Source organism: Protopterus annectens, chromosome 2.part1, assembly GCF_019279795.1.
Source record: "Protopterus annectens isolate FY-2018-M chromosome 2.part1, PAN1.0, whole genome shotgun sequence".
Taxonomy (NCBI): domain Eukaryota; kingdom Metazoa; phylum Chordata; order Ceratodontiformes; family Protopteridae; genus Protopterus; species Protopterus annectens.
The window spans coordinates 1,227,832,903-1,227,853,373 of NC_056729.1; the positions used below are offsets into that span (position 1 = coordinate 1,227,832,903).

A 20,471-nucleotide genomic window follows, 5' to 3' on the forward strand; every position below is an offset into this window, starting at 1 on the left:
AATGTTTGGCAGGTTGATCTTTTATAAAGTTTCTTGCTGCAGTCTCCATTTGAACAAATGTCACATTTTACAAGATGTTTTGTTTTAATGAAAGCCCTCAGACACACTTCACAACCTGGTAACTTGTGCATCTTTAGTGTAGTTTAACCCTCTTGATAGGAACAGTTGTCCCAATTTGACAGCTACATGTACAGGCATAACCTAACATAACATTGTTTATCCATGCTAAGGCGCAGGCTACAGCCTGTGCTTCTGCTTACATCAGTTACTTTCTGGTCTTTATTCCCTTCCAGACGGACATTTACTAAAATAAAGCTTGCATTTAATGTTCTCTTATTTGCTTAATCTAACAACATGTCTTTTCTTTAAACAAGGACCTTAATCCAGATTGAGCTATGAAAAAGTAAGAGAAGACACATGAACTTCACATATAATAATCTGTGCTCTTCTAGATCCCATCCCCCCACCCCACCTCAACAGTTTTGTCCAGCCTTTCTTCTCTGTCAGTTGCAATGCAAACATTTCATAAAACTCAAAAGTAAGGAAAACGCTTGCTTTATTATCTTTGTCACACACACAATATCCTAAAGATGTTTTACTATACAACATGTAGTTTGTCATGAATTTTTTATACAAATACTGTTAAGAACAAAAATGTTTACTTACCAAGGGGAAAAAGAGCATGTGTCCTTCAGAAATTAATGGCATGAAGTAGGGTACACTTTCATTCCTTCCACCACAAGTTAAATAAAATCAACAAAAGTCCAATATTTCTGCCTTTTCTTGTAAAGTCATATTCCGCAAATGTGATCATTTATAATCTCACATCTGTTCACTAATTGCAATGTTGCTAGTTGTCTTCCTGTTGATCTCCATCTCCAAACCCCAGAGTTCAAGTCAAAGGAACTCGCTATTCTAGTCATCTCCTGAGCTTTTTTTCTGTCTATCCAGTATTTTTCTTTTGAAATATTGGAAAAGTTTCCCTGGCACAGTCCCTCTATGAGCTTTGTCAGAATGAGAAAGCAGAGTTCCCATTTTGTTTGGCTCACTTTTTTGTTGGGGAAACTCATTCCTCAGTCTGTTCTGTATCAAAAATAACTTTGATCCTCTGGGGGGAAAAAATATTAAGTGTACAAATGTGCCCTTTCAGTTAACAAATCTCCAATTGCTTATTTGTGCTTTCATAAAATTAAGTCTGTTCCTTCCACTAGAATGTTCGTGTTTCACGTTTGCAGTCATTACTCTTGGGTTATCCTGCTGGCAGGCTACCCGCAGTCGGCCTGAATTCCAAAGTCTTGGTCTGGCGTCGGTTGCTGTCGCCTCTTCCCTGATGTCAGTGTGCCAGGGGTATAAAAGATGCAGCCAATGCCATTTTCTTAGGGCACTGTACGGCAAGGACTGAAGCAGAAGCAGTTCGCAAGTGTCGGTCAGCCGACTCCTGAGATTTTCGTGTTAGAATTTCATATCCAAAGTCTTTAAGTACCCCGTTGGGGAAACTTTTTTTCTTGCTCCAGACCGATGCCAGAAAAAGTTAATTGTATTTCTTGTGGGAAGCAAATACCTCATAAGGACTTCCATTCTTACTGTATTCCTTGCCTAGGCCCTGATCACGACGTAGCTAATTTTTTTCTGCTAGATTTTAACCAATGCACTATTAAGCGTCTGTACGATTTTGCATTTCATTACTTTGGCCGAAGATTTAATTACACGATGTCGTCTGATAGCCATCAGACTACTGCAATTCACAAGAAATGCAAGGAAAAGGACAGGCATCCGAGGTCCAAAACTGAGGCTTCTTCTAAGTCAGTTGCTGGTTCTCAGTGAGGCGCTTTCGCAGCCCTTGACACCTGCTACTTCAGAGCCGCAGGCCGCTTCCGACTCACGTGGAGCAGGCTAGGCCTCTGGAAACTCAAGGTATTGAACACTCAGAAAATATTCCCTCAGATGGGTCCGGAGCCGCTGAGCAGGCATTGGCTTCTGAGGGTGTTTTCAGACTTGTATATAAAACCGACTACAACTCCAAAGGCAAAGACCCCCGACTACAACTCCAAAGGCAAAGACTAAAGCACCACTAAAGACAAAGAAACAAGTGCAGCAAGCCCATGGACAGGCCTCCATGCCTTAAAAAAACAGATGCTCAAAATGGCCGAAGACCTAATTACTTTGATCAGCGGTTCCCATCCCCCTCCTGAGAAGAGGCCTAGGCAAGAGACAGAATATGAATCTTCAGATCCGGTTTCATTTCCTCTGGGTCCTCTTCTGACCAAGAATACTCTCTACCTCCCTGTGAGGATTCTGATGCTGAAGAATCTATCCCTTCAGCCTCCCCTCCTGAGGACTTTTCTTTTGGGGAAACTCTGCATACCATGAGGGAGCACTTCCACTGGGAGAGCCAAGACTACTTAGAATTTAAGAAAAGGTTTGGAGATTTTCTTTTATTACCTCAGCACAGGCCTCTTGCTATCCCTCCTGTTTTAGACATAGTAGATGATGCATTTTCAGAGTCCGGCCTGTCCACTGACTTTACCCCCTGCTCCTGTTAAGCCAGACAGATACTACAGGGTTCCAGATTCACATAAATTTCGTTATAAAAACCCTGCTGCCGACCCAGAAATTATTTCTCAGGGTCCCAAAGGGGTCAAGGCTTCCACTGCAAAAAAAACCCCTATCCCCTCTGATAGGGATTCAAGGGCTCTGGACAGATGGGGGGAAAAAGGTTTACACTTCTGCTACCTTGGCTGTGAGGGCTTTAAATTGTCAATTTCATATGCTTAAATATCAGCAATATTTATTGTCACTGCTTAAACAGAAACAAATTCTGAATGTGCAGAAAACAAAGAAATGCAGGATTTATTGCATGCAACTGAACAAGTGGGAAAGCATACTTTGCAATGTGGTTTTGATTCTCGGGAGGCCTCTTGCAGGGCCACTGTTACGGGTTCTGTCATTAGGTGGCATGCTTAGTTAAAGGAACAGAATCTGCTTGATAATGTTAAAGCAAAATTATAAGATGCTCCATTACAGCATGATACTTAGGTGTTAAAGCAGAAGAGGTGTTGAAGAAAATGGAGGATAAAGCAAAATCTATGCAGACAGTTAAGGATTTCTTACAGGTGCAGCCTCCCAGATTTAGCAGGAACTGGCGTACAAAGAATTGGTCCTTTCCAGTGTCAGACAGGCCACAAAGAGGCAGACACAGACGCCCCAGAGGCAGATCCCAGCCCCAAGGCTCATACAGGCCTAAACAATGGAGTGCTTCTACTTCCAAAAGTGAAGAAGACAAATCACAGCCATACAGGTAACAGTCCCAGTGACTTTCCTCTGCCAGAACCAAGCACTTATCTTTTGGCAGCCTATTTAGGGGGAAAACTAGCACTTTTTTCACAAAATTGGCACATGATCACCCAGGACAAATGGGTCTTGAACATAGTGTCTCAGGGCTACAGGTTCCACTTTCAAACCCTGCCAAGGGCAAAAGGTATGCCAGACCCACCACACAATCAATGGGCAGAGGCACAAAAGCAAGTTTCATCCCTCATGGACATGAGGGCCATTCACTGAGTACCACAACAAGAGCAGGGACAAGGATTTTACTTGACAATTCTTGGTGCCCAGAAAGGACAAAGCCTGGAGACCAGTACTGGACCTGTCTATTCTAAACACATTTCTGGACGTTCCAAAATTCAAAATGTTGACTCTGCAGCAGATATTGCCCATGCTGGGGAAGAAGGCTTGGCTCGTAACTTTGGACCTAAGAGGCATACCTGCATGTCCCAATCAGACAATCTTGCAGAAGATACCTCTGATTCATAGCTGGCTCAATGCACTACCAATTCTCTGCACTGCCCTTTGGCTTATCTACTGCACCCAGAATATTCACAAAATGCCTGGCACCAGTAATTGCATTTTGCAGACAAAGAGGAATTCAAATATATCCTTACTTAGATGACTGCCTCATTCAAGCGGAGAACAAAGACATTCTACTAAAGCATCTGGCATTTGTAAAAAGATTACTAATTTGCCTAGGGTACACTGTAAACGAAAATAAATCAAAACTAGTACCCTCTCAAGAGATAATATTCCTGGGTGCAAGCTTAAATACTACTGCCCAGATGGCTTATCTCACGCCATACAAACAAAGGCAACTGACTTCTTTCTTCAAAATGTTGGCAACAAAGACCCAGCTATCTGCAAGAAAAATTCTGCAGGCTTTGGGCTTCATGGCATCCTGCTTATTCCGTATGCCAGACTGCATATGAGGAAACTTCAATGGTATCTAAAACGTGTTTGGACTCAACATTGCCACAGCCTGGAAACATTAATTACCCTCATTCCCTGCCTGCAACAGGAGTTTCGATGGTGGGCACAGGCCTGTCACCACAACAAGGGACAGCCATTCACTTTACCCACAGCCAGGCAGACTATAACAGATGCATCAGATTATGCCTGGGGGGGCCCACATGGCAGGAAAATGTATTCAGGGCACATGGCCCGCAAGCCAGATGCATCTCCATATCAATCAAAAAGAGATGCTAGCTGTTCATAATGCCCTGTCAGCTTTCAAGGATCTACTTCATCCAGGACAACTACTGATAAAGACGGACAATACTACAGTCATGTGGTACATAAACAAGCAGGGACGCACACATTCCTACCCCCTTTGCAGACAAGCCATGACTTTGTGGGACACAGCATTGACCTTTCAAGTTCACCTGCAAGCACAATTCCTGCCAGGAAAAATAAATACTGTGGCAAACTAAGCAGAAATCTCATGGATCCCCACGAGTGGAAACTGGATACACAAGTCTTCAGCATGGTAACAAGGAAATGGGATGCCCAGACAGACCCATTTGCTTCCTCAACTGCCAACTACAGAGATTCTCCACAAGGACTTATCACAAACAAGCATGGAAAGTGGATGCCCCATCCTTCAGCTGGAAAAACCTAACTGTATATGCCTTTCCTCCACTGCCTCTCCTCCCCAAGGTACTCCTAAAGGTCAGACAAGAGAAGCCAAAAATGATACTGATTGCCCCAGACTGGCCACGCCAGCACTGGTACCCAATTCTAAAGAACTTGTCTCAAGGTCCAGCCTGGAAATTACCTCAAACTGCTCACTTACTGACCCAACACAACAATCTGATCCTGCACAGCCAACTCAGGACCTTAAATCTGGCAGCATGGCGGATAATGTAGCCATTCAGAACACTCCTCTCTCCAAAGCTGTAATGGATGTTATTTTGGAGGCCAGGAGGCCCAGTACCAGAAAATCTTATGCACAAAAATGAAAGCGATTCTGTGCTTGGAACCAGAAACAAGGAGTTGACACGTTTGTACCAAATATTCCTCAGATTTTACAATACCTGAGATGCTGGGCAAAGGCCTATCCTTTGAATCAATTAAGATTCATGCATTTGCCATTTCAGCCCATTACAATACGGAACCACCTATCTTTTCTCATCCTGTAATAAGGCAGTACCTCAGAGGGGCCAAACACATAAGACCTCCAAGGAGAGCACCAATACCTACATGGGACCTCAATTATGTCTTGGAAAAACTCACACTGCCTCCTTTTGAGCCAGCATCAACAGCAGATATAAAATTCTTATCCTGGAAAACAGCTCTGCTCCTAGCAATAACCTCTGCAAGACGAGTTACAGGCACTCATGGCTGTGGAACCTTTTTATCATTTTCCATCCAGACAGGGTTTCTCTGAGGATGAATCCTACATTAATGCCTAAGGCGGTGTCCAGTGTGGCCCTTAACCAAACCATTCACTTGCCTACCTTTTATCCAAACACACACAGAACAAGGGTGAGAGACTTCTGCATTCTTTGGACATACATGGACAGTTATGCTTCTACTTGGACAGAACTAAAGATTTCAGAAAGACTGAGCAACTTTTAGTGGCATATGCTGCAGGATCACAAGGAAAGGCTATCTCATAACGGACTATTTCAAAATGGATAGGCCATTGCATTCGTTTCTGTTACTCCTAGCATGGCAAATCAGTGCCTAAGGGCGTTAGGCCACATTCAACCAGAGCAGCAGCCACTTCAGCAGCGTTCCTCAGGGGAGTACCAACCAAAGACATCTTAGAGGCTGCAACTTGGAGTTCAGTGCACACTTTTACAAAGCACTACCACTTACCTCTCTACTCTAAATCCAGAGCAGGCTTTGCCACTGCAGTTCTTCAGGGCCTCTTAGCTTCTCCTAATCCTATTTAGAGAAAACACGTACCGCCACAGAAAAAAAGACAATCCAAACACTTCAAAGATCAGATTATATAATTCCTAACATTAAATACAAATATCAAATGTGCATTCCGAATATTAAATATTTACATTTTTTCATGTAAATAATTGCTTATTACTGCTGAAAACATAAATTAATACAAGTAGCAAAAATACCAAATGCATTAAATATGTCATATATTACCTATTAAATAAACATTCAAATCTTTTTACAACATTAAATACATAAATGTTCAAAATTTCATGATGTTAGGAATTATATAATAATGTTAAGAGCCTAATGATTTAATTGAGAAGCATTTAAAAGGAAGACACAGCCTGATGATAATTGTTCCATGAAGGCGAATTGCCGAGGTACCAGAACGTGCGTTGTGATATGGAATAAAGAAATCTTCCTTCTATCTCACCTGGTGACTTCTGATCTTTGAAGTGTTTGGATTGCCTAATCCTATTTAGCCCAGCCACCCATCCTCAGCTTTGAGATTCAACCCAAGAGTAATGACTGCAACAGTGAAACACGATGAACATAGTATAGTTGTGTCCCTACCATAAATGTAGATGTTCGAGTGTATTCACTGTTGCAGTCCAGGTTACCCTCCCACCATCCCCCTTTTTTTGCTGGGTCTTATCTGTACTTTTCTATTCTATACAGCCTATGTGGTGTATTTGCTTGTAGATGAAGGAAATGTTTACTTTAGTGCATGCATGTTTATTGGCATAATTTATTTAGCCTACCCTTTTGGGGGCACCTGACATCTGGGGCAAGAAAAACTGAAGAAAATGGCGTCAGCTGCATCTTTTATATCCCTGGCGCACTGACGTCAGGGAAGAGGCGACAGCAACCGACACCAGACCAAGACTTTGGAATTCAGGCAGACTGCGGGTAGCCTGTCAGCAGGATAACCCTAGAGTAATGACTGCAACAGTGAATACACTCTAACATCTACATTTATGGGAGGTACACAACTGTACTTTTTCCCTTTGTGCCTGGTCTTCCTACTCTACTATTTAATTTTATTTTTATTTTTCTTTTTTTTTTTTTTTTTTTAAAACAGCTGCTCTTGTAGCCTTGTTCTCAGCGAGCCTTTGACCTCTGCAGTTTTATCAATTCATTGGAATAGGTGATTAAAGATGATTTTCCAGCCTTTTATTGTTTGAATTGATATACTCCTGTTTTTTTTGTTTATTGTAATCAACCTCTGAGCAGAGTTTTTTTTTTCCCTCTGGATTATTGGATGCCATGTCTTGCACCAAAAATGGAGCGTTTAGATTTTTGTTGGACAGCTGCAAGATTATTCCCAGTTAGTGTTTTCTGTTCACATTTTCTAGTTTATTTTCTTTCTGGCTATCTAAAGTTTCTTCTTTGCCGGCATTTAGGCAGTGTACTTACTAGCCAGCAACTGAATTACTAAATCTGACAGTTACTGGCCCAGTCTTATGTTTTCCTTCCACACTGATGTTAAGCTGTTGAATTTTTTGTCCACTTATTTTGGAAGTTGAAGGACGACAAGAAGACAGTGGTGGAATGAGGAAGTACAGGAGAGTATACAGAGAAAGAGGTTGGCAAAGAAGTGGGATTGTCAGAGATGAAGAAAGACAGGAGTATAAGGATAGGAGGTGCATGGCAATGAGAGGTGGCGAAGGTAAAGGCATATGAAGAGTTGTATGAAAGGTTGGACATTAAGGAGGGAGAAAAGGACCTGTACCGTTTGGTTAGACAGAGGGACCGAGCTAGGAAAGATGTGCAGCAGATAACTGTGATCAAGGATAATGAGGGAAATGTACTCAAAAGCAAGGAGAGTGTGTTGAGGAGATGAAAACAGTATTTTAAGGGGTTGATGAATGAAGAGAATGAGAGGGAGAGAAGGTTGGATGATGTGGGGATAGTGAATCATGAAGTGCAATGGATTAGCAAGGAGGAAGTAAGAATAGCTATGAAGAGGATGAAGAATGGAAAGGCTGTTGGTCCAGATGACATACCTGTGGAAGCATGGAGGTGTTTAGGTGAAATGGCAGTGGAGTTTTTAACCAGTTTGTTTAATGAAATCTTGAAAAGTGAGAGGATGCCTGAGGAATGGAGAAAGTGTTTTGGTACCGATTTTTAAGAATAAGGGTGATGTGCAGAGCTGTAGTAACTACAGAGGGATTAAATTGATCAGTCACAGCATGAAGTTATGGGAAAGAGTTGTGGATGCTAGGTTAAGAAGGGACGTGATGATTAGTGATCAGCAGTATGATTTCATGCCTGGAAAGAACACTACAGATGCAATGTTTGCTCTGAGATTGTTTAAGTACAGAGAAGGTCAGAAGGAGTTGCATTGCGTTTTTGTAGACTTAGAGAAAGCATATGACAGGGTGCCTAGAGAGGAGTTGTGGTATTGTATGAGGAAGTCGGGAGTGACAGAGAAGTATGTAAGAGTGCTACAGGATATGTACGATGGTAGGGTAACAGCGGTGAGGTCTGCAGTGGGAGTGACGGATGCATTTAAGGTGGAGGTGGGATTACTTCAAGGATCAGTTCTGAGCCCTTTCTTATTTGCAGTGGTGATGGACAGGTTGACAGACGAGATCAGACAGGAGTCCCGTGGACTATGATGTTTGCAGATGACATTGTGATCTGTAGTGAATGTAGGGAGGAGACCCTGGAGAGATGGAGATGTGCTCTAGAGAGAAGAGGAATGAAGGTCAGCAGGACTAAGACAGAATATGTGGGTGTAAATGAGATGGAGGATAGAGGAATGGTGAAGTATGCAATGAGTAGAGATGGCGAAGGTGGATGAGTTTAAATACGTGGGATCAGTAGTTCAGAGTAATGGTGAGTGTGGAAGAGAGGTGAAGGAGAGTACAGGCAGGATGGAGTCTGTGGAGAAGTGTCAGGAGTGATTTTGTGACATGAGTACCAGTAAGAGTGAAAGGGAAGGTCTACAAGAGGGGTAGTGAGACCAGTTATGTTGGGTTGGGGACAGTGGCATTGACAAAAAGGCAGGAGTTAAGAGCGGAATGTGGCAGAGTTAAAGATGTTAAGATTTGTGCTGGGTGTGACGAGGGTGGACAGGATTATGAATAAGTCCAGGTTGGAAGGTTTGGAGACAAAGCCAGAGAGGCAAGATTACGATGGTTTGGACATGTGCTGAGGAAGGATGCTGAGTATATTGGGGAACAAGATGCTAAGGATGAAGCTATCAGGTAACAGGAAAAGAGGAAGGCTTAAGATAAGGCTTATGGATGTGGTGAGAGGAAATGCAGGTGGTTGGTGTGACAGAGCAAGATGCAGAGGACAGAAAGAAATGGAAAAGGATGACCTGCTGTGGCGACCCCTAATGGGAACCGCTGCCCTGGCGACCCCTAATGGGAACAGCTGAAAGAAGATGATGTAACTCCATTTGAAATCAGATGTCTGCCCTGGCTTAAAAAAAACAGAAATTCAAATACAATACTGGGACTTGCTTCATAAACAGAGCTCTGGAGTTACAAGAATGGAAACTTTAAAAATAGTTGGAATTACAGTTGTGAATAATATCCAAGGATGAAAGGAACTAAGGACACTTGATGAGTTGTGGTAACTCCACTAAGGAAGGACTGATGAATGAAGTCTTGCATCAGGAGAAATAAGTATGAGAAAATGGAACAGTTTCCTAGCTGAAGAAGTAAGTTAGGCAGGTTTGCGAGTGAAGGCCTATAAAAGAGTCAGAAGTTGGGGACAAGATGAAAACACCTTTTGGGCCACAAAAAGAAAAATAATGCAAAGTAGGCTAGGTGGAATGAAGGGATTGGTAGAATACTTTGTATATTAAAGAACTGGAACTATAAAGTGAAGAAGGGAGGTTTGACAATTCCACAGATTAGGCAGCATTAACCAATTAATTCATTTTTGTGTTTACGGTTTGAAGCAGAATGCCAGCTTGGTAAGGTTCAGCAGGTATGTATGAGGACCGAGTGGAACAGATGGAAAAAAAAATTCTTCTCTAGAAATTATCTCCAAGGAGATGAGGTGCAGGGTCCAGGTGAGCTACCTCCTTGGGCATTAAGAACTTGCAGTAATTATCTGTTTTATTTTCTGGTAGCACTTAGATGCTTCCTTTTAATAAGTGGTGGGATCCTGGAAGATAATAGATTTATGCAAGCAAACTGCTAGTATCAACCACAATCTAGAGGAGTGTCATTTTCCAGGAAGGGTCTGTGGTAATGTAGTGTATGTCAGGATGGTAGCTCTTGAATGTTATGTCTTTGGCCAATGGTAGCTTAGCTTCACACACTAGTATCCATCTTTGTTCAGCTCTTTGGGTTACCACTGAGGTGAAAAAAATAAACTGTAGTGACTTATCTGATTTTAGCAGGGCTTTTGACACTCTGCCTCACAGTAGATGTGGAAGTTTCAGAAGCCCATTGTGGGAGGAGAACAAAAGTGTATCTGCTGCTAAGAGAGATGCAGTATGCATGAAATGTGGGAGCAGTGACCAGTGTGATCTGCATTTCCTGGGCTTTGTTGGTCGATTGAAAGTTTGGATTCAATGGAAAAAGTGTAGGGCTCTACCTTTCGAGAAACCAGAGAGAATATAATCTTGGTGATCAAAAAAATTATTTTGATTTTAGCAGTCATGCCCGAGTTGAATCATGATGTGCATTATACAGTGCAAGTCATTTGTGAAGATCAGGGTCCAGAACTGCTGCAGTCATCTGATTATAATGACCACTGGTGCAGGCACATCTGATGTACAGTGTACAGTTCAGGAGCCTATTGCCTTCTTTGAGATGACATGCTAGGCTTGTATGCCTAGTTCAATAGTAACTCTGGCTGTCGTGTCACATGGCACATATCAAAGCAATAGGTCCTTTATATTTAAAGGACATATGTTTCAATATCACCATTTCATCAATGTTTTTAAACTTTCTTATACAGGCATATTATTCAGTAACTTTGCATTCATTATGTGTTCTGCTTTCTTTTTCCTTATCTTTGTATCAGTCCCTTTTTGGTGCCTGTAAGTTTGCTTTAATTGTAATGAAAATAAACATCTTTTATTCCAGAAATACCATTTAATTAATGCCCCACTAATTTTCCAAATTCCACATATCCTGTGTCCTGCATTGTACTCCATATACTATTTTTCCTATGAAATTCCCCTTTGGCTGTGACGTTCTCTGTTGCATACCCATTTTATTCCGGAATTCGTCGGTGCATATATTTGTAATTTTGTAACATATGCTTTATACTCACTCTGTTTACACTACAAATCTGATTTTATCCCCAGCCTTTCATGGGGTGTAAAGATAAGTGTCCCACGTTATATTCAGGAAATGCCATCTTCCTTCAACATCTTTAAGAAAAAAAAGGGAGAAATGCTGTGCTGGTCTGCTGACAGAAAGTATTGGAATACTGTTCTGTACCATTTTTTTCCACTGCAATTTCTATTCCTCCCTTAGTCTGGATCTTTCATTCCTGTCTAGAATTAATACTAGACACCTTGCTTTACCCATAGCATTCTCCCTTTTCCAAACTCCCTTTACCATCTCTCTGTCTTCTGCTTTGTAAGCACATAATACAGAATTTTCCAAGCATACGATTTACTTTCATAGCTGTAACCATCTCTTTGCATTAGCTGTGTCACAGTTCTGATTTGATTTTTGAATGTTTGCTCCTTTTAGTCTTACTTTCTCTGCTTTTTTCCCTTTCTCTCCATTCTCCATCAGGAAGCTTATTTCCTGATGTTCATTATTCATACTGGCTGAGTACCATGTGGGTTCTTTGCATGCACAAACCCACACTAGAAGCTTTCCAGAGCTCAGTATTCCCTCATTTGATTCGCTGTGACAAGAAATTGGGAAAGCCCCTTGCATCATGGGAAGCCTAACCAGTGTGTCACAAGAAGTCGGTTCAGTCTCCAAAACTCAGCAGTAGGAATCAAATAGTTGAATCTTCTGCGTTGGTGAATTGTAGCTTCTACAAGATCCATTTGGGACTTTCCCTTCCTCTTTATTATGTTCTTTTGATTTTTTTTTCTGGTATGTTTATATTTAACATTTTGCTACTGCTGTTTAATTCCTCTCTAAATTCTAACTTACTGCTGTTTATGTGCTTAATACTGCTTTTACGTGGTTATGGAGATCGAGTATTACAAGACTTGCACTGAGAAACTGATTCTGTGGTATCAGATGAACACTAGGGACTGCCCTGTGCACATAGAGCTGTGATTTTAATCGTGGCTGTTTCTATTGCATATCATCTTCATTTCTGAAGTTCTGACAGGAAAAATATTGCTTTTTTTTTTCCACTTCATTTATAATTCTACTTGATACTGGGACTGTGCAAGTTGTAGAACAAGGCAGTTAGCCATTAATAGTGACTGTGTGATTACTGTCTGGTGTGCCCCCCCCCCCCCCAACCTGGTGGATCCTGATAGACTGCCTCCCTTCCATCAAATTCCGCCTGTAGTTTGTGAATCTGTTATTGCCTTAAGCTAGCCCGCAGACCATTTTTCCCGTCGCGCTCTGTTGTGAGCCCACAGCCAGCTATGGTATGGGGGTCAGAACCATCGTCTGGGACTGTTCCAGTACCTGGTTCTGGTATGGAAGAACCAAACCCTTTAGGTGCTGGAAGGATAAGGGACCCCTAGCCGCACATTTTGTTCCCTAGTGTAGTTCACGGTAAGAACAAACTGCTCTACATTGTGTACAGTCAAGTTAGTACCATGTCTTGGCTAAGGAAACCACATCGGCCCTAGAGTGTGATAGCCAGGTAATTTTAGCCCCTCAGATATGTTCTTATTCAGAATGACACTCTGTCTAGAGATTAGCCTATGGCTGCAGATTTTGATGGAGAGACTGATTCAGACAAAAGTGAACATAGAGTCTGTCCTATATGATTTTTCAGAAAGTGAACCGATTCAAAAGCCTAAGCAGGTGTTTGCCTTTCCACATATGCTGGCTAAGTTTAGAGATGTAATTGATTGAAAGCAATCTAGAGCTGCTCCGGAGATTGGTAGAATTTATGATCTTATTGAGGATAGGATTCCAAGTTGTTATTGTGTTACTGTCCGTAGAAGATCTCTATAAAACTGCAGGTAGAAACCCTTTGTCTAGGGAACCTGTCCCTAAAAAGTTTGAGGAAATGCACTATGTACTCTGCTCCTTTGTCAGCTGATCCATCCCCTGGAATAAAATTGGCAAGTAGTTAAAATCTCAGGGGAAAAACATTGTTCTGTCTAGTAATTTAGTCTTTAGAATTCTAAGTTATCTAGGCTTTACATGAAAGTTTACTTTGCAGTGCTCTTACAGTTTAAAGGACTTTTCTGTCTTTTCTGCTGAACAAAAGTGTTATATGACTGAGAGTTTTTAGTGTGACTCTGGTTTTGAAATATGCTTTTAAGTGTCTTGGAAGGTTCAAAGAGAATTCCTAAAAATTTAACCTCTTCTGTTGTATTGAGAATGTGTACTTTGTTACATAACCAGAATTTTTCTGACTATTTCAAAACGTGATTCTGAATGCTCCTTTGTGTTTGGTCCTGCTGATGTCCAGATTCTCATTTTAATGAGATGATAGAAGTCAGTTGATGAAAGGGCGGGAGGATAATGCTTCCAAGCTAAAATAAAAAAAAGTGTGTGTGTGGGGGGGGGGGGCGCTCCCTTCTCAAAAAGTATCAATTCCCTGCTAAAAAATGACTCTGACACTGGCATTCCATCCATTCCTGCTTCCCTCCCTCCAGGCTTTCACTTAACTCAGCAGCCTGGTCACAAATAGTCTCCAACAAATGAGTGTTGAGGATACTCTAGACACTGGATGGAAAATCCTTCCTTCAGGGGAATCCCCCCTCCATACCTGCCAGTACACATCTTTCCAGTACGCCTTCACATGCTGTAAGCAAGGGTTATAGAACCAGTTCCTGCACCACAAAATGGAAGACTGTTTACTCCAGAAACTTTGTCCCAAAAAGAGATTTGTCTTATCTAAATAACTTTCTAAAAGTACCCCAATTCAAAATGCTCACCCTGCAGACAGACTATCCTGCCATTCTGTCATAGTGACTTTAGAGTGTAAGTTCAAGAAAAGTTTGAAATTTGCTGTGTCTGCCTCGTTATTGGTTTTCTGTATTGCTGTCTGGGCCATCTGCTGCTTGTTGAATATTCATAAAGTCCCTGGCTCTAGTAGTTTACTGCAGGAGTCAGGGCATCCACATTTTGTGTTCTTTAGTTGACTTTGCTGATTTGTGCAGATTCTGTTTCCAGGTGTTTAGGATCATTATACAAGGTCCCGACCATTCTAGCTCACCCGTGCTTCCAGCTCATAGCCTAGTACCAACCTGTGAACCTAGCTCACCCGTGCTTCCAGCTCATAGCCTAGTACCAACCTGTGAACCTATCAGCCCTAGGGCCTATACAAGCCTAGCCATAACAATTCCCTGGCTATTTCTTCCCACACTATTTACTTCCCTGGATCCCTGTCTAGCAGGGCAACTGACGTGACGCTGATCTTACAAAAGTCTTGGCTCACACACTTGCAAAGAATGGTCTTCCTGGGTGCATGACGGAGTAAAAATAATGTCCTTTTTACCAGAAGACAATGTCTTGACTTATCAGAACATTTTCAGTGATTTCTCTCCAAGAAGCTACCTCCTCAAGCGAGTTTCTTAAAATTCTAGGTCTCATGGCATCAGTGATCCTCATGATATCACTGGCCAGACTCCACATGAGGGATTCAGCTGTACCGAAAATAAGTCTGTCCCAGCACCTGCTTCCCTTAGAGTTCCAGGTACCAATGCTGGAATTTGTGAAACAAGAGTTGGTGGTAGAAGCATTGGATGTCTCTCAGAACAGGCTTATTATTCTCCCTCCAAACCCCACCTCAGTCAGTCCAGGGGGACTTGTCCGGTTTTGCATAGAGACCAGTGTCCAGGGGAGTTCGTGTATGTGCTTTGTAGCGAACTACCTCATTCACCTTTAAATGTCAAAGTAATGTTAGCAGCGTTTCTGGCCTTAAGTTTTCTTTACCTCTTATGGTCTTTAGCCCATTTTAGTGGTACCTCTACCAACAAAGGGTACAATATCATACCCTCTTTGCTAGTTGGCAGTGATGACCAGGGAACTAGCCTTGAAGCATTCTCTGCTTCAGGCATCCTGTATTAATCAGAACAAAACCTAGTGGCTGATCATCTACGTCCCGGATGGACCCTCAGAAGTGGAAATTCATCTTCCAGGATTTGGTCCACATGTGGAGGAACACCACAAATCTGTTCACCTCCTTTCAAAACAGACAGTTGGAAAAATTATGTTTTGAGACGTGCTTGCTTTGTTGCTTTGAGGATAGACTTTATGCTCATCATGTTTCACTGTTGCAGTCCTAACCAATCGGTTATCCGGCTTCTGGTAGCCCTCGATTGGCCAGAATACCAAAGGTAAGTAAAAATGACGGCTGTCTGTTGTAAAGGACGTCAGGGCATCTGATACAAAAGGAGGCAGCCAACGTCACTTCCTCAGTCTTCCTTGCCATGGAGTCTGAAGCAGAAGCATTTCTTGCATGAGTGCCAGTCGGCAGTGTACCTTTTTTGTTTTTGACTACAAAGTTGAAGTCCACTTCAGCCAAGTACCCCTTTGGGGATCCCCTTTTCTTGCCTTAACAAATGTCAGAAAAGGTTAATAATTATCTTACCTGTGGAAAGCAGATTACCCATAGAGATTTTCATCCCTATTGTATTATTTGTTTAGGCCTTGACCACGACGTTCCTAATTGTGATCTTTGGGCTTCCTTTAATCCACGTACTATTCGTCATCGAGCTAAGCTTTTAGCTAAGCATTTTGAAGTTTGGCCTAAGTTTGTCGGTATGGCGTCTACTGGTCTTCAGGCTTCAGATATCCCCAAGAAGCGTAAAGACTAGTACCGTGACAGGCTTCCAAAGGTCAAGTCCTCGGATGATAAGTTGGTAGTCATGCGGTAGCCAGTGAGGTGCCTTTGCAGCCCACAGATTTTCAACCGGCAGGCCTCTGAGACCATTTCAGAGGCCCCCAGGCCTCCGGCTTCCATTTTGCCTTCTGACCTTCCACCTGTTGCCTCTTCAGCTGGATCTGGAGCTGTGAAGCTGACTCCGGTGTCCGAGAACTTCGTTCAGACAGCAAGCTCATACCGACTACTTCGGCATTTGCCATACTTCCCCGAGTCCTTTAGACTTGCAGTTAAATCTTCCAGTCGGAAGCCTGTGAAGAAGTAGGCTCCAGTTTCCTCTCATTCCCCTCATTCCCCTCATTCTCAAATGGTTAAAATGGCTGATGACCTTTTGACTCTTATTAGGGGTTCACAGTCTCCTCCTTCAAAACGAGGTAGGGATGTCTCTCCTGAGGCTTTGTCCGTTTCAGGTTCTGATACTTCTAGTATTTCTGCTGATGAAGAAGTTTCTCAAGCTTTCTCTCCTTTTGAGGATTCAGATGCAGAGGAGTCTATCCCTTCTGCTTCTCCTCCAGAAGATTTCTCTTTTGGTGATACTTTAAATACTCTCAGGAAACATTTTAAATGGGAAAGTCAGGATTATCCCCTTTCTACGAAAAGGATTAGAGAGTTTTGGGGATTTGCCTCAGCGTAAGCCTTTGGCTATTCCACCTGTGTTGGAAGTGGTTGATGTTTTTCTGGAAAATTCCTCTACTCCAGTTTCAGTTCCTCCGGCTCCCAGGAAACCTGACAGGTAGTATAGAGTCCCCGATTCTCATTTGTTTCTTTTCAGGAATCTGTTGGCTGATCCAGAGGTTATTTCTCAAGGTCCCAAAGGAGTTAAGGCCACTGTTACTAAAAATCCTTTTCCTTCTGACAGGGAATCCAGGAGCCTAGATAGGTAGGGTAAAAAGTTTTATACCTCTGCCACTCTTGTTATTAGGTCCACTAATCTAATTACTAGTCTACTAATTGTCTCTTTCATATGCTGAAGTACCAGCAGCACACCTTGGAAGCTGTTAAGTCTTGGATAGCACGTGTGCCTCAGTTGGAGAGTAAGGATATGCAGGATTTGTTGAATTCTGCCAGTCTAGTCAATAAACATTCATTACATTGTGGTTTTGACATCGTAGAAGCCTCCTGTAGGGCTACAGCTACTGACTCTGTTATTAGAAGGCACACTTGGCTGAGGGAGCAGCCCGCCTACCAGAGCCTGTTAAGGCTAAGCTTTTTAGATGCTCTCTCAACTCAGGACTGGCAAGATCAGACAGGAGGAGAAGGCAACTACACACACCACAAAACCAGCCTCGCATAATGCTACCACACCACTGAATCAAACACACAGACATACTCGGAGGCTCTGAGTAAAAATTTACCTAAACAGCAGAGGCCTCCAAAGCAGACACCCAAACAACTGCTACCTCAAGACACCCCACAAGCAACACATAAACCACAAAATCAGTGTGCAAAGCAGTCACAGCCCTTAAGGCCAAATACAACACCAAACATACTTGTCATAGGTGACTCCATAGTCCGACACACTGACGTCCCACTCACCAGGCTGAACAAGGAGAGGGTCACAGTAAGCTGCCTATCTGGCGCTAGAATCCGCCACATAACACAAGCACTTGGGTCACTCCACGGCAAGTACAAATATGACAGTCATTGTCCATGCTAGTGTGAACGACCTGAGACGTACCTCCCTGGACTACATGAAAAGAGACAGAGGAGCTCTCTGATTATGTAGCCCAGGCAGGTATGACCCTGACCCTGAGCAGTATCCTTCCTTCACCAAGAATGATGGCACAATATAGAGACAAGATGATCAGCTTTAACAATTGGCTTAATGTCTGGTGTCATTCAAAGGGGATCCAGTGTCTGTCTGCCTGGGATGACATGCTTGACAAGCCACGCTGCTTCGCAAGGGACGGCTTGCACCTGTCACCCCTGGGATTCCGGATATTGGCTAAGGCTCTTGCCACCCCCATAGTGCCTTTTTTAGGCAAGGCTCAAATTCTAAACCTACCACCCTAGAAAACAAAAATGGGAAGAAACTGAGGGTAATGCTGCTCAATGCCAGAAGTCTAAATCTCAAAATGCACGCACTGGAGGCCCTTCTCAGTATGGAGAACATCGATGTCTGTGCTGTACTGTAACTGAAACCTGGTTCAAGGCTCCTGAGAGCACCCTGGCACTATTAGGTTTTATCTCATATCATGCGTTCCGGCCCCAAAACCCGGACCACACCACAAAAGGAGAGGGTGTATCCATATTCATAAAGGATACCCACACCTCCAGGTTGGTGGCAGCGCACGAAGCTTCAGAAACCATCCAGGTGCAACTAACCATAGGCAAAACTGCTCTACAAATTGTAGCATGCTACAGGCCACCCTCTCAAACTCGGGAACCCCACACAGCCTTCCTGAAGACACTGGAGGGTGTAAATGTATCTCCAAACACCATCATATTGGGTGACTTCAACTACCCGAATATAGACTGGGAACATTACTCAAGCCCTAACTTTCTAGCCCAACCGTTCCTGGAGTTCATAAATTCAAATGCCATGGAACAGCTAGTCACTGCCATGGAACAGCTAGTCACTGTTCCCACAAGAGGAGAGAATATACTAGATCTCATTATCACAAGCATGGGGACAAAATGCTCCACACCAGAAGTATATCCCTCATTGGTGAGATCTGATCATAAACTAATCTCACTGGAAATCCACATCCCGCCCCCACCCCAAACAAAAAAAAGACCACAGTGAAGAACTTCTCTAAAGCAAACTTCACACTACTCAAGACTGGTGTGGTATCCTTCAAGGCCCCTGAGCCAGTGGAAACCACAACCAAAGCTGCGGAAGCCCTTACAGATGCCTTCTATGAACACCTCCAGGACTGCATGGATCAGGCAATCCCAAATAAAACCAATACTCTTTCCACAAAGGGCAAACGTCCAGTCTGGTGGACCCCAGCCATTAACAAACTTTACAATAAGAGGAGAAAGCTATTACATGATAGAACAAAATCCATAAAAGGGAAGTCACCCCTGATCATTATTAGTAAAAAAAAAAATACGAGCACTCATAAAATCATCCAAGGCCAAATTTGAGAGAAAAATTGCAATAGATTCAAAAGACAATCATAAGGCCTTCTTCATCTATGTTAGAAACCTGGGTGGAAACTCCCAGATATGCGAAGAATTAGTCCAAAATGATACAAAAATCACTGAACCCACAGACATTGCCAACATACTGGCAGACAGGTTCAGTGCAAACTTCACCCCCCTTTCCCCCCCAAAAGGAGAGAGAACTATCCCAGCGGAGTGTAGCCTCCCAGACATCTCTAATGCGCAGGTGAAAGCCGCTCTCTCTAAACCTAAAAACACAGCATCAATGGGACTGGATGGTGTCCCCGGCTGTGTGCTACACGAACTCAACGAGGAACTAAACCCGCATATAAGGCAGCTGTTTAATCTTAGCCTTACCACAGGATACGTGCCCAAGGAGTGGTGTACGGCAACTGTGGTACCACTCCACAAAGGCGGTACCTCTACGGACCCTGGAAATTACCGCCCCATAAGCTTATCAAGCCTGGTCTGCAAAGCTATGGAGAGGATCATAATGGAACTCATAAACAGACATAGGGGACTTGCAGACATTGGACCCGACCCAGTTTGGCTTTGTCAAGGGCAGATCATGCCTTTGGAACTTGGTCGACTTCTTCGACAGTCACCAAGGCCATTGATGAGGGAAAGGCAGTCCATACAGCCTACCTTGACCTTGCAAAAGCTTTCGACACAATACCCCACTCGGGTATTATAGAGAAACTTACCAGCTTAAATGTAAACCCATATGTCACCAAGATGGGTTGCAAACTGGCTAAAAGACAGAACCCACAGGGTCAGAGTTGCTGGCGCCATGTCCGACTCCAAGCCGGTCACAAGTGGTGTCCCACAGGGCTCAGTCCCTGGCCCCCTGTTGTTCGGCATCTACTTCTCAGAAGTACAGGCAAACATAGGAGGATTATGGCTGATAAAGTTTGCAGATTACTGCAAACTGGGCGCCATAGTGGAAAGTACATCGGACACAGATATCCTTCAGAGGGGTCTCACGGAAACTGATAACTGGTGCCAGAGCCATGGCCTGAAGTTAAATGCCAAAAAATGTATAGTCATACCCTTCGGGAAAAACAAGGTTACCCCAAGCTACCATATAGGTGGCAATCCATTAAGCACAGAAGAGGTTATCAGGGACTTGGGGACCCAGGTTGACAGTGGCCTTTCTTTTGGCACTCACATTGCTG

At 43.0% G+C, this 20,471-nt stretch overlaps 1 protein-coding gene across 2 annotated transcripts in view; it reads left to right on the forward strand.

Moving 5' to 3' along the window:
• Positions 1–20,471, forward strand: part of FKBP1B (FKBP prolyl isomerase 1B) — a 455,033-nt gene that overhangs the window by 81,094 nt on the left and 353,468 nt on the right. The gene's annotated exons all lie outside the window — the stretch shown is intronic.